The sequence below is a fragment of the Branchiostoma lanceolatum genome, chromosome 13 (assembly GCF_035083965.1).
Source record: "Branchiostoma lanceolatum isolate klBraLanc5 chromosome 13, klBraLanc5.hap2, whole genome shotgun sequence".
Lineage (NCBI taxonomy): Eukaryota > Metazoa > Chordata > Leptocardii > Amphioxiformes > Branchiostomatidae > Branchiostoma > Branchiostoma lanceolatum.
In genome coordinates this window covers 14,302,074-14,317,122 of record NC_089734.1, presented here as the reverse complement: position 1 = coordinate 14,317,122, position 15,049 = coordinate 14,302,074, and the positions used below count along the sequence as shown (strand labels likewise).

General features: G+C 37.9%; 1 protein-coding gene across 3 annotated transcripts in view; it reads right to left on the bottom strand.

Moving 5' to 3' along the window:
• LOC136447045 (potassium voltage-gated channel subfamily H member 6-like) overlaps nt 1-15,049 on the bottom strand; it is a 138,125-nt gene that overhangs the window by 29,737 nt on the left and 93,339 nt on the right. The gene's annotated exons all lie outside the window — the stretch shown is intronic.

Below are 15,049 nucleotides of genomic sequence, written 5' to 3'. Positions count from 1 at the left end.
CACATGCATGAAATAATAATATTTTTCTATGGTAAGGATCAGCCCTTGTAATGTACTAAGGTCGTATCTTACAAAAAAAATGAAGACAAACAACCATTGATTTGAGGAGACAAAGTCATAGAATAAAACTGTCTCAAATAACAATTGATTTCTATCTTTTATAACTGTGTAATGTTTGAATGGGTTTTCTGTTCCAGTTTTTAAGGCTAAAAGACTGACATTATTATTTTTCATTATCATATATTTGTTTTCCATATCCACGAAATGGATTCAGAGTACAATATATTGATTTCCTTTGCGCGCTTATAAGTGGACTACATCAGGCAGTAAATGTTGTTAATCATATTTCTGGTTGTTAATTAAGGTACAATGGATGAAGCTTCATATCGTAAATGTATTTGCAGTAGGTAAAACCTTTTTATTGCCTGTCTCCTTGAAAGTAAAAAATTAACTGACTTGTATCTGACTAAATGCACCCTCGTTAAACCAGGACCCCATATCGCTTCACGTTACATCGGTCGCGAAAGAGGCCCTGGTAAAAAGCTTTGCCACATATGGTTATGACGACGTCGCCACCAAAACAGCTTCAGCCAATCAGAGGGTTTGCTTCCTCTCATCGGAAGCCAACGCACAAAGAACGCTGGGAAGCTATCGACCAATCAGGTTACGTGTTACGGCTAGCTCATTAATTATTCATGAGCTACAACTGCCGTTTGCGCCAAATAAGGTCAGCTCATTAATTATTCATGAGCAAGTCTGGTCAACCTGCCATAACCATATGTGGCGAAGCTTTTTACCAGGGCCTCTTTCGCGACCGATGTAAGGTGGAGCGATATGGGGTCCTGGTTTAACGAAGGTGACTAAATGTTGCTGACTAATGTATTTATTCTATGTTTTCTTTCTATTCTTAGACTAGTTCTTTCATTTGTTATGCCATTATTTGCCAGGCTTGTCAAGAACTAACTGACTAACATTGATTTTATTTCTGGCTCCTCTCAAATTTGTTTCTAAACTGTAAACAAAGATGAGTAAAAAATAAAATAAAACAAGTTCAACACATTTGAACAAAACAAATTTGTACAGATAATAATCACAGTGATTTTCTATTACTACAATGTCTCTGGAGAAAAAGGTTATATTTCATAATCACGTATCATAAAGTTTGCCCTTGTAAAAGCAAAGATGAAAATGACCTCAATTATAACTTTTATCTACATTGATTATACTGCACCTCCCGGTATTACCTGAAATGAAATATCATTAACAGGAGTGTATACATATATCATCTGCGTCCCTTGACTATCCAGCAGGCAATGCTCTGAGTTATGAGTAGATTGCTTTATCATCGCGGGAAATACATTCATTTGTATGCTCCGTCATCTTTCTACATTTGGTTTCCTTGACCTTCAAGTCTTTTAGCTCTTCAAACTCATGCGTAGATCATTATTGGCAACATACGGTAAATGCAGAAATATTTTCAGTGGTTTAATGTTGGCGTTTTTTTGCGTTGAACGCTTTACTGCAAAATCAAACCCACTGTGAAAAGCCGTTCTATTGTGTACTCTGTGCATTCCTTTTCTCCCCACCGCAAAATCGAATCCCCACGAACATTTCTGCAGTTACAATACTACAACAATGGGGTCTGTAAGCAGAGAAAGCAAACAAGCTGTTTTCTGGAATTATACTTTGACTTTTTTAATCCACAAAAAGCTTGACAATATAATGCAGTGGGCTTATTAACCTGACAAAAACAAGAATGCATTTCAGCAGCAAGGAATGTATTTTTGCACCAAAGGAAGAATTTATGAATCAAATGAAGAATTTTTTGCACACAAAAATAAAATATGTCTGTACCAGAGGAAACTTTTCTGCACTAGGGCAAGCAATTCTTCACCAAGACAATTATTTCTATCATTGAGGATAGCTTTTCATCACAACTTAAAGAATTTCTGCACAAATGTATGCATTTTGCACCAAGGAAAGTATTTCAGTACCAAGGAGAGTAATTCAGTACCAAGGAGAGTAATTCAGTACCAAGACTAGAGTTCCACGACCTCATACCTTCGCCAAATGATTTTAACCTTTATGACTGACGTATCAGGGGTGTTTGTCATCAATTATAAATCATACCAGTTGATCTTCTTCACCCAAAAAACAAAAGTATGAGCTTAACAAAGAAGGTTATGCTAACAAAGTAACATTTATAATGAATTATGCAAATGTGGTCCTTATTAGCAGTATTTGATTCAACGATGTTCACATTCACATAACTTCCAAATGACACAAGTATGAAATTGCCATCCTTTACCTGTATGGAATTATAGTAGTTTCTCATTAATTATGCAAAGTAGGCCTACATTTGCATATTTTTTATCTATCAAAATTCCTCAGTAATAAATGTCACATATGTCAATAGTCATATTATGGAACACAGCGGGTTTTTAAAATTGTCTCATTAATTATGCAAATTAGAATCCGATTTGCATAATTATCGTCCTATCATACAAAGCATCACGTAAGCTACCTACATACCAAAAATGATTACCATCCATCAAGCCCATCTTGAGTTATAGTATTTTCTCATTAATTATGCAAATGAGGTCTTCATTTGCATAATTGATATCTATTAATATTTCTCTCTTCTTCAGTTACATATGTCACATGTTTGAGAGTCCTATCGTGGAATTTGGCGGATGTATAAACTTTCCTCATTAATTATGCAAATTAGATACTTATTTGCATAAGAAGTGTCTAATCATGTACATCATCACTCAAGCTATCTACTTACCAAAAATCATAACCATCCATCAAGCCCTTCTTGAGTTATTCCCTTTCAAAGTCTGAACCAAAACCTGATCCTGCAGTTCCAAAAAAGCTGCTAGGGGGCCAAAACCTATACCACTTACTCTCTGTCCAAAGAGCTATCTACCACTCAAAAATCAGTTCCATAGCTTGTCCAGAACACGAGATATCCAAACAGGAAGTTCCACTGCAGTACCGTAACAAGCCGCTAGGGGACCCAAAATCTAATCATTTCCTAGTCTGATCAAGACCTACCCACCTACCTAATATCAAGACAATCCACCCAAGCCTTCTCGAGTTATGCTGGTCTTTACAAACATACATACAAACGCTACCCTCTGCATAACCTTCTCGGCGAAGGTAAAAAGTACATCGGTACCAAGGAAAGTATGTCAGTACCAAGGAAAGTATGTCAGTACCAAGGAAAGTTTGTCAGTACCAAGGAAAGTATGTCAGTACCAAAGAAAGTATGTCAGTACCAAGGAAAGTATGTCAGTACCAAGGAAAGTACATCAGTACCAAGGAAGGTATGTCAGTACCAAGGAGAGAATTCAGTACCAAGGAAAGTATGTCAGTACCAAGGAAAGTATGTCAGTACCAAGGAAAGTATGTCAGTACCAAGGAAAGTATGTCAGTACCAAGGAAAGTATGTCAGTACCAAAGAAAGTATGTCAGTACCAAGGAAAGTATGTCAGTACCAAGGAAGTTATGTCAGTACCAAGGAAAGTATGTCAGTACCAATGAGAGTAATTCAGTACCAAGGAAAGTATATCAGTACCAAGGAAAGTATGTCAGTACCAAGGAAAGTATGTCAGTACCAATGAAAGTACATCAGTACCAATGAAAGTATGTCAGTACCAAGGAAAGTTTGTCAGTACCAAAGAAAGTATGTCAGTACCAATGAAACCATGTCAGTAGTCAGTACTAAGGAAAGTATGTCAGTACCAAGGGAAGTATGTCAGTACCAAGGAAAGTATGTCAATACCAAGGGAAGGATGTCAGTACCAAGGAAAGTATGTCAATACTGAGGAAAATATATCAGTACTAGGGGAGGTATGTCAGTATCAATGGAAGTATTTCAGTTCCAATTAAAGTATATCAGTACCAAAGAAAGCATTTTTGCACCAAAATATTTAAGTCTCAAGGAAAGGGTTTCAGTCCAAGGAAATCAACTCAGAACCAAGGGAAACATTTTGGCACCATGGAAAGGTGCGTACCAAGGAGAGTAATCCAGACCAAGAGATGCATTTCAGTTCCATCAAGGATTTGCTCAAGGCCTGTTTGTTTCTTTAGAAAAGTACAAGGGGGCTTTGCATCTTGCTTTCCTATTCCCAATTTAGTTTGCTTGACCAAATCTGGATCAAACCAGGCTTACTGATTTCCAAATTCCCAACATGTAGGCTTTTTGATAATCAACAGGGGATCATGCCTCTCCCTCACATGACAGTTTCCATTCGTCTTGACTTATTGTGACATCATCCACAACACTGCCCTACCTTTTACTGTAATGTGGAATTGATAGTTCAATCACAAGTTTAATCTCCGATTCGTTCAAATGTAATTCCGCCTTGTTGCTCATTGCTGGTGTTTCATCCCAAATGGCGGTTACTCGAAATTCATTTAAGTTTGCTGAGACTTGATTCTGTGGTAGGAGGGGAAGGAGGCATTTGTTATGTTATAACTTTGCGGTTGAAACAACAGTAGTAGCGCAAATTTGAAAGATAGAGCAAATATTTGGGATTTGACGGGTTCGTGCTCAAAGTCTTTTGAAAACTGCAAACATAAAACCATCGCAAAAATGTACAGTATCCAAGCTGGCCAATTCAGATCTCATCTCAGCAGTAAAGACAAAGAAAAAGCACCACAATTGTCATTTCTTATCTTTGTTTAAAAAATCAGATATTACTAGTAAATGATCTGACAAGGAGAATTCCATGGGCACTAAAAGGTATTCTTTTGATAATATAAAATTCATCAGCAGTCAACAAGTACATTCATGTTCACGAAAATAAACAATTAAAAAGTACCCAGCTGATAGCAACTAACAGTAGCTAGTAGTATGTAATATCTACAAGATCTACTTCTGAGATTTGAAAATGAGAAAGTTAGACAAATACTACTGGGGCAAAAAAAACTTGCTAATTAAATGACAATCACTGATCAATATTAACAGTCAACAAGTTGTTAATCTTCATGAATATTAGGGACTACATGCACCTTAAGAGGATGATACAAACCAGAGACAGCTTTCCCCAGCGGATTACCATGTTTTGGAAATTACTTTGACCCAAAAATATAAATCCTGCAGGCAAAGCTAAAAATACATTGTTTACCATCAGTAAATGAATCACAATACTCTGTACAGAGGAAATGCAGTAGAGAGATTGATATATAGCCCTGCTTGTATTTAACCTTTAGCACACTGAAGTAGCTGTTTGGCACCTAGTTCCCTCTTGGTTACAGAGTTAGGCAGCAGAGAGATGGTTAACTATAGGTCTCCAGTGTTTCAATATATCCTTGATATTACAGATCTTTGCAACGCAACAAGGGTGAAGTAAATGTGACTGGCAAATTAGCATTCAAAGCATGTCAAAAAGCTCTTAGACTAATGCTTTTTCTATTCAGTGCCAAGGTAAACATTAACTGATTTTAGTCTGTGAAGTACATACATAATCATATAGTCTAGTGAACAATAGCATTCGCCTGATGCAGTATTTGAAATTGGCAAGAACACCTTACATCTAATTCGGTACAGATTGCTTTTGGGGAAGTAAGCATCAAGTTTATTACTCTTATGAATGATAGTGTAACTACTGTAACTGTTACTTTAACGTCTAATAAAGATGACGGCCTCCAATGACTCCAAGCAAGCAAGCTACCAAGAAGGCAAGCTAACAAGCAAGCTACAATGAAGCTACCAAGCAAGCAAGCAACTAGTAAGCAAACAACCAACCAACCAAGGCAGCAAGTAAGCAGGCAAGCAGGCAAGCAAGCAAGCAACTGAACAACCAGGCAAGCAAGCAAGCAAGCAAGCAACCAACCAACCAGCCAACCAACCAACCAAGGCAGCAAGTAAGCAACCAAGTAAGCATTCAACCAAACAACCAAAGAAGCAAGCAACGAACCAAGCAATCAACCAAGGAAGCAACCAACCAACCAATCAACTAACCAAGCAAGCAAGCAACCAGCAAGCAAGCAAGCAAGCAAGCAACCAACCAATCAACCAACCAACCAACCAACCAACCAAACAAACAAACAACCAAGGAAGCAAGCAAGCAACCAAGGAGCAAGCAAACAACCAGCCAACCATCCAAACAACCAACCAACCGACCAACCAACCAACCAACCAACCAACCAACCAACCAACCAAACAACCATTCTTTTATTTATATAAGATTGCATTTTCCCAAGCACCTCAAGATCTGCATTTGATAAACCCCCCTCCCCTGCCCCGCTACATGCTTCATTGGTATCTCCTTAAAAGCAAGCACCTCAGATTTAAATGAGACTGATTTGATCAGTGTCGCAGGAGACCGTCTTTAGCACCTAACAATTACATTGCAGCTCAATCGGCAACATCCAAATGACTTGATACATTGCCTCCCACCCACGGATCGATCTCAATTGAAGGAAGCTCTTCAGAAGACTCAACACAGCCAACACGGGCCCTGAGCAACTTTACTTGTAGAGAGGGTCTGCGTGCTCTTTTCCGTATGGCGTAGGCAGCCTATTTTGATTTCCCATATTTCGTAGGGAAAGCCGTCTTAGTTACGTGATTTGTAGTGAGGCAACCAAATTTTGCATAATTGCCTTCCTTGATTGTAGCGTAATATGTGGGACGTTCTTCTGAATTCAGCGAAACGTGTAACCCCCCATACAGACCCTCTGTGAGCCTAGAGGTCGGAAGTTTTAATCCCAGCTGTTCTCGCTCACAACTTGAACACATGGAAACAGAACGTAGGACGGAACTTTAAGTTGTGGTCCACCGTTAAGCTTGTCAAAAGGAGGAAGAGAATTTTCCCCGGTACAATGAACCTGTTATACATAATATAATATACATACGGTCAACTGTATATGTGGCCTCTATCTTTCCTGTCACGACCAGTGCACGATTGGATCTTTGGTGAGCTAAACTGGATTGAGATCATATTCAGTTATGGCCTACAAATGACATTACCCTTTTCACAAAATGGCTACTGTCAAAGCATACTCTACCATGCTGTCAAGTCCTATATTTAAAAAAAAGCTGCAGGATTCCAAAAGACTGATGCATTGCTCTATTTGACTGTTGGGGAATGACAATTTCCACCTTAATTTCATCAGAATCTGATACTTTTTACCAATTTTGTTATGAAACATTCAAACAATTTCTCTTTAACCTCCTTACTAGTACACACAAATACATTTTACTTCAGTTCCCAGAGTGCAGTTCATTCATAATCTAATAGGAGTCTCTGTTTAGTCTGAAGTTGCAAGAAAAAACATCAGCGACATATGATACATACATCATCTTTGTAGAAACCCAGATCCACTATAGACCATAATCTAAGATTTTTTTGCTCTTCCGATTGTTTTGCATTTCCTAAAAGCAAATATTGGAAAAGTTATTGATAAATATGCGTGTCATAATGGTAATAAAACTAATGAACTGTTATGCACATGCACCCTCCTGACTGAGTATTCAGGCACTTTAACAACCAGAATACTTGGAAATTTACTGATATCTAAAAGGACCACATGCGTCATTGCAATTATGTATCATTATATTTTTATGTAACATTACTTTCAATGCAAGATACTGCCTGTTGTGTATGCAGCACATGTAACTTAGCATTGTACTTATCAAAAATACAAAATTAGCAAATAAGAAATATGTACCATTGTATAGCTAATTGAAATGATTGTGAAATATCAGACAAAGTATGGTTGTAAAAATGGTATGGTCTGCAATTGCAGCATCGCAAATAACAAAGACAGACTTTCTGCTATTAGAGGCCGTGGAAATCATTAAATGACTGTACATTGCAAATTATTTGCAGTGAATTCGTGTCCATAGTTTTTGCAGTGACACTGCAAACATATGCTTTGTCTTGAATTGCATTCCACGACTTGATTCAACTGCAAATACTTAATTTCCCCCCTTCCACCGCGAAATCCCTGCAAACTTAACTCAATCAACCAAGTATACAATTTTCCATAGTTTCCATTTGTTTTACACTTTGCACACCATGATATCATAAACACCAATAATCTCATTGTCTTTTAAGAAGAAGACATTACAATGTATCTTGATATAGGTGGAAACATATGCGATGCATCTTTATCAGACATTCCAACATTGCTTCATATTTTACAGCTGCGTCTTGCTGAAGAATTTGGACACCTGCCAACAGAGCTGCCGATGGAAAACAATACCGAAAATGGACATGTTGGACTCGAGCCAGCCGCAAATTACGTTAGGGCTCGAAATTCATTTTTGGGAAGAGATACATTGATGCATCCAACCTAAAACATTTCAGGTGCACAGAAACAATTTTGGATGCACAAAATATAAAAGAATTTAAGTAGATTGTCAGCAAAAGCTAAATATAAATCTTACTGCTGGTTTAAAAGATCTTGAATCTGAAATTGTAACAGCTAACTTCATAACTCATTTTTGGGAAAAGGTGTTCACCAAAAAATCTATAGGTGCATAAAAAATTGTGGGTGTACTGTTATCAAGAAAAAGTCTAAGATTGTCAGCAAAACCTAATAACAAACTTTTATACTGCTTCTTTGCAGGAGTGGAATCGGAAACTCTACAGGTAACTAATCATAATTTTAAGTAAAATAATACAACAAAGGTTTTTTATGTTTTTCTGATGCTTTAATTTTCAAGAATATGCATTACATTATATGCTGTACCTTTGCATACTTTAACTATACTTAGGCCACACCAATTTAATTTCTTGGTTAACATATTTCTTTTAAATTTCAGCAAAAAACAACAACATGAAAACAGAAGGCTGGGGTGAAACTTGCACCTGACCCTGTTCACCCCCTGAAACTGTGTGCACCAAAGTACAAACTTTCCTCTGAGATTCTGTTTTCATGTTGATTTTCCAATCTAGCATTTTTTTTAAAGAAATTAAATTGGTGTGGCCTTATCCTTAATACAAATAGCTACTAGTAGGTATAGGTGCACTCACAGTATATAGGTGCACCCAAGAGTAAGTGCACAGCTCCAATTTTGGGTGCACAAAAGTCCATATATGAACCCAGTATTTCGAGCCCTGTAACAGCATTAGGCCCTAGCTCCCTGACTAGTCTCGACTTGTTATATCTAGTTAGGGCGGTTTGTACAGGAAAATTCAGCAGGTTTCTGCTTATAATATCTAATATCAGTATTCAGGGTAATGTTATCTCAGAGTCTGTCACATGTATGACTTTATTGTGCAACAGTTGTACAAGGTTTTTAAGGTGGTATTATTTTGTGGTAATGGTTGTTGACTTAGAATCTAAAGGTTCTGGGTTTGAATCCCTAGCAGGCCCCAATGTTGTGCCCTTGGGAAAGGCATTTTACACCTATTTCCTCACTTAACTCAGGTGAAAATGAATACCTGGCATTGGATTGTAAGAAACTAGTCAATTCTAAACATGACAAAAAACATGGTTTAGGCCACACCAATCTAATTTCTTGGTTAACAGATTTTTTGGGTAAAATTTTAGCATGAGGACATCATTAAAACAGGACGCTGGGGTGAAAACTTACACCTGACCCTGTTCACTCCCTGAAATTGTGTGATAGACATCAAATATTGCTTGGGTTAGTAGACCAGTATCACAGTCAAACCAGACAAAGGCATACATGCATATCATATTTGGCACTCTAGGTATCTAACTAATGGGTAAAAGAACTAATATGCTATACAGAGAATTAGAATTTGTAAAAAAATAATCATATCCAATTATATTGCAACATAATCAAACAAGATGAACTTTTATTGATAACATTAATCATTGATGTTGAGTTATTCCAAAAGAGCAATATCATGCATAAATAATTTCATCAAGTTACTATAAATTATACTTCATGTTTGGGACCTCATTGTTATATTAGCAGAGAAACATACCTGCAGTGCAAAGTGAACTAGTCATTATTGCCCCGAAAAAGGTGACAAACAGTCACCAAAACATTGGCTGTTATTTTTACTTTGGGCCACACCAATTCAATTTCTTTGTTAACAGATTTTTTTTTAAATTTTAGGAACAACAAAAAATCATGAAAACGGAAGACTGGGGTGAAAACCTGCACCTGACCCTGTTCACTCCCTGATATTGTGTTCACCAAAGTACAAAGTTTAACTTTCCTCTGAGATTCTGTTTTCCTGTTGATTTTCCAATCTAGCATTTTTTTAAAAATTCTGTTAACCAAGAAATTAAAATGGTGTGGCCTTGGTTGTGGATAAAAAACTTTGTTATTGAGAAATCTCAAATTGAGCATGAATTGTTATTCCGGCTGTGAAAAAGGAATTTCGAACCTGCTTTTAGTTCCTCTTGACTCTATGTGCTTACGCATGAAACGATGGACCACTCTGCCAATTCCTGTCTCCGAATGCATGCATCACATACACCTGTGTCAACCCCACTCAAAACAGTCCTTCACACAACGCCCTTTCTAATAAAACACTAAAGTAATCTACAGCATAAATCTCCATTTTATCTCCACCGCACAATTTGTCACGCCGTTCAGTTAGGACGTGTGGGTATTAGCGGTGCAGGTATGTTGTGCAAAATCTCATTTGTGAAAGGTCGGGCCATAAACTTTATAACTTAAGGTAACAAGATGTCGCTGTGTGACCGTGACATTTACTAAAGAGTAGATCTTAAATCATTCAAGTTCTGATTCTTCTTCCTTGGAACTTTTGAGAGGTTCACAATGTCAAGTGACGTTTCTTTAACTTCATTAGATAGTTTCATCTCAACAGATAAGACTTTTTAGGTGAAGGCCCATAATCAATATGAATTGTTTTTGTCTATAAACTAATACATATCCAGACATATTTTGTTCCTGTCACAGGGACCTTTGACCTACTACCCACAATGCATCTTGCTGAGCATATGCAGTTGGAACTGTGAATAGGCTTACTACAAAGGAGGATCAGCTGATTTTATTCTACATTTTATGTTCAGAACGACAGGAACGACAACATACTTTCTATGGATCTTAAAGAAAAAATTATTCTGACAGGAATGACAAAAAATTGAATATGATTTTTATAGATCTTGAAGAGAAAATTATGATACAAGCATGAGAAAAAACTCCCCAACTTGAACTTAAGAATATGAACTTGCTTCTGACTCTAAAATTACTCATTAATTGTCAATTTTTTCACCCATGTCGCCACTTTCAAAACTTTTTGACATCCCGGACCCAGAGATAATAAACTGTCCGCGGCGCCAAGGTCTGGTCGTAAGGTGTGACATCTGGTATTACATTGAGATGGATTCCCCTGTCAGGCGGTAATTCCGCATCAGAGACGAGTCACGACACAAAGTCAGCACCACGGCCAGGGGAGATTGGAAACTGCAGACAGGCATGATCGATGATGTGTACAAGGACAACTCTTCATCATTGGGCCAAAACAATACAATTCCTAGTTTCTTAGCAAGGAGTTATCTTTAAAGCTGAAAGGAAAAGCTAGACACTGAAAATCAACTCGTTTTAACCCTTGTCCTGCTGGATTTCCAGAGCAAAAATAAACCCCCACTGCTGAAGTGCCTAGACACCGTTGAAACAAATTTAAGGGTACTAGTTTGATATTGCTCATTTTCAGTTACTTCGCTTTACAACAACCGCGTGGGTGCAATGTACACATTCTAGAAATACCCTCAACCCGACAATTGCCAGGGCTAGCATACAGAACAAGCATGTGCAAACCGACAATTGTGGGGCTCAACAGGACTAACAAGGGTTTTAACACTAGTCATATTTTGTTAAGAAAAGCATTTTAGATTTGGAGAATCCTACAGTATAACACAAACAATTTTGATATCGGTAAAAGGTAAAGGTCCAATTATTATAGCTTTTTTGAGGCAATAGAGGTAGTGGATTGTTAATGAACGTGCACTTTGTACAGGGTAGGGATTGGAAGGCGGAGCCCATCCCTCTCCTTTAAACACCTCTTAGCTGACCCCAACCGATGTCAGGTACAGATTTTTACACCTGGGTGGAGTGAGGAGACCACAGTATTTAGCCTATAGGGATTTACATGGTTAAGGATCCCAAAGTGAGAAGCTTCGATGCTTGAAAATGTATAGTAAGGTGCACAATTAAGGTGCCAGATTTTGACATGTTTGACTTCAAGGTTCAATCTACAAAATATGTGAAAATGAGCTTAAATTTGCCGGCTCGTTCTCTTTTAAATGCCACGTCTCAAAACTGACGTATTCCTCTACCATTCACCGCAGATTCCGCCTCGCTAACGTGCACAGAAGGAAAACTATGATCTTTTCAGGCAATGTGACGAACTACTTCATACCCGAACTACTATTGGGGTCGGGGGTCGCCCATTAATACTGTGTTCTGCGACCACAACTACAGTAAAAGGTATGATAGAAATAAGGCTCTCATCATATTGCTCTTTCAAAAGAAGTCTTTTCAATTTCCACCTACATATATAGTTTCTTTCCAATATAAAGTGATCAGAATGTATGGTCGCATTGTTAGCGGTAATCATGTATACCATAAACAACTTTGGAGATTGTAATGGACAATACAAGACCCATGGATATTTCTAACCTCGATTAACATTCATCTGTCTGGTTACATAAATCCACCACATTCAAAAACAGTGTGTTTGAGAGATCTCTATTCCAGCATTCCCCAGGTATGCACAGTTTAGATATACAAAATTGCATTGGGTTGGACATCTGTTTGGACGTATGTTTTTAGGGTGGCGGTATTATGTTCCCAGGTGGAATTATGTTAGTGGATGTTAGATATACTGCATAACATCTAGTCGAACTCAGAAGCCAATCTCATCACGACTCAGACCGCTTCATCAGAAGGAAGTGAATAACGGCGCAATCTGCTCGGACCCCCCTGACCAGACTGTTTGTGACAGGGCGTAATAGGCTTCGCCACGGTGAGGAAAATTTGGAGCAATTTCGGCAGCGGGAAAATAGGAGTCAAGCTGGGATCATGTTGAACTAGAGCACGGAATCAAACTGACGAGAGACATCATCTGCGTAAAACACCCTCCAGTTTAAGTTAGGGTTTACGCTTTTCCCATCTTGACAAGCGCTAATATTTTCACAATAAACGCATTTTTAAGTGAAAAGTGTTTACAGATACATGTAGTTGATTAGGATGATGTAGAGTTATGAATTCCTGCAGATCTGAAGAAAGAATTTGTCCTATAGGAATTTCTGCAAGAAGATGTTCTCGTAGGAATCCCTGCAGGAAGAAGGTAAATTCCTGCAGGAATAAACTTACCTGCAGGAATTCCTGCAGAAATTACTGTAAATGCATTTAAGTTTGCGGGGATTTAATCAAGCACGGCTAGTAAATAGGATGCCCTGCAATGGCAAATGATGGTTACTTTAAGGTTTTGTCAATTCATCCATGTGTCTCAATTGTGCCTTAGGCCACACCAATTTAATTTCTTGGTTAACAGATTTTTGAATTTGAGCACAAGGACATCGTCAAAACAGAAGGCTGGGGTGAAAATTTGCACCTGACCCTGTTCACTCTCTGAAACTGTGTACACCAAAATAAAAAACTTGCCTTGGAGATTCTGTTTTCATAGTGATTTTCCAATCTAGCATTTTTTTCTAATTTCCGTTAACCAAGAAATTAAATTGGTGTGGCCTTATTCTTGCTTACAATCTACATGACATTGTACATACCGTAAATCTTATAATACATGTACTTGCAGGGCTTTAAAGTTCAATGCTTTTCCGGTGACATTGCCCTGTAAATTCATCACACTTGCACACTTGTTGTGTTCTCTATCGTTTCAACTATAGTTCCAGCTGCAAACTTTAGAATTTTACTATGCTGCAAAATTTCTAGAAGTGCCAAAGCATAATTATTTTACAGCATTTAGTGCCAGACTATGAAAAATCCATTAATTCTAAATTAATAGATGACTGCATATTTATTACATTTTCATTCAAAATGATGGGATGCCATCTTAGATCTATTCTTCCAATTAACAAGGCAACAGCAACTTGCATGTATATTGATAAGTCATTGCCTATAAACAGTTGCATTGTACTCTACAGTTAGCACTGTCCAAAAAAGTAAATGTGTATATTACACAGGACTTTAGGGGATACGTTCTTTTGAAGCTCTTAATATACAGTTCCGATGTGAATCAATACAAGCTATATCCACTATATACTAATTGTCTAGCAATGTTGATTACATGGTGGCATGTATTCCTGACTAAGCAGCTACAAATGTGCGCCACAGATCCAGACACACGGTACTGTAAAATGCATCTAACTTTGCCGTGATTCAATTTCGTGGTAGGGAGAAAATGATGTGTTCCCGATGGTTTTAAGTTCGCTATTGAAACAAAGGGGTAGGCTAGCGCTGACAGAAAACAGAACAAGAATTTTCGCCGTGGTTTAAGTTTGCTTTGAAAAGTCAACTGTGCTTTTACCCTGACAAAATCATGATACCTCTCCTTGGTGCTACTTTTTGAGAGGTTCTGAAAACACGAAGATAAAACCACCATGAAAATTTACAGTACCTGCATGTTGCCAGTGTTAGCTGATTGATAAGCTACTTAACTTGCCACATAAACGGATTATGCTTGGCCTTAGCTGGCCTGATAGCGATTAAAAGCAGCTTCCATACAGTCTTCAGGAAATGACCATGAAATACCAAAGGGCTTACACCTATAATAGCTGTTTCGCAACATTTCAGTAATTGCCATATATCATACACATTGCATTTCTTTTGTACCTGTATGTCGCGTACATTTGTAGGACATCTTTACTGTACACATCTTGCGTAACGTCTGCTCTCATCATAGCGCCAAAGAGATTTCCTATTGCAGCACCAGTAATTTCTGAGGTATGCACACTTCAGACATCCTGGTATTCAAGACATTCTTAAGAAAGCCTCGATAACAATCCACTCTATGACGCAAAAAATTTATGTTGCCTTCTGAGGACGGCCGTGAGCCAGTGCCAGTGAGCAAGTGACCTGGGACTCAAAGTTTCAACCTCCAGGTCCAAATACAGGGTTGCTAAA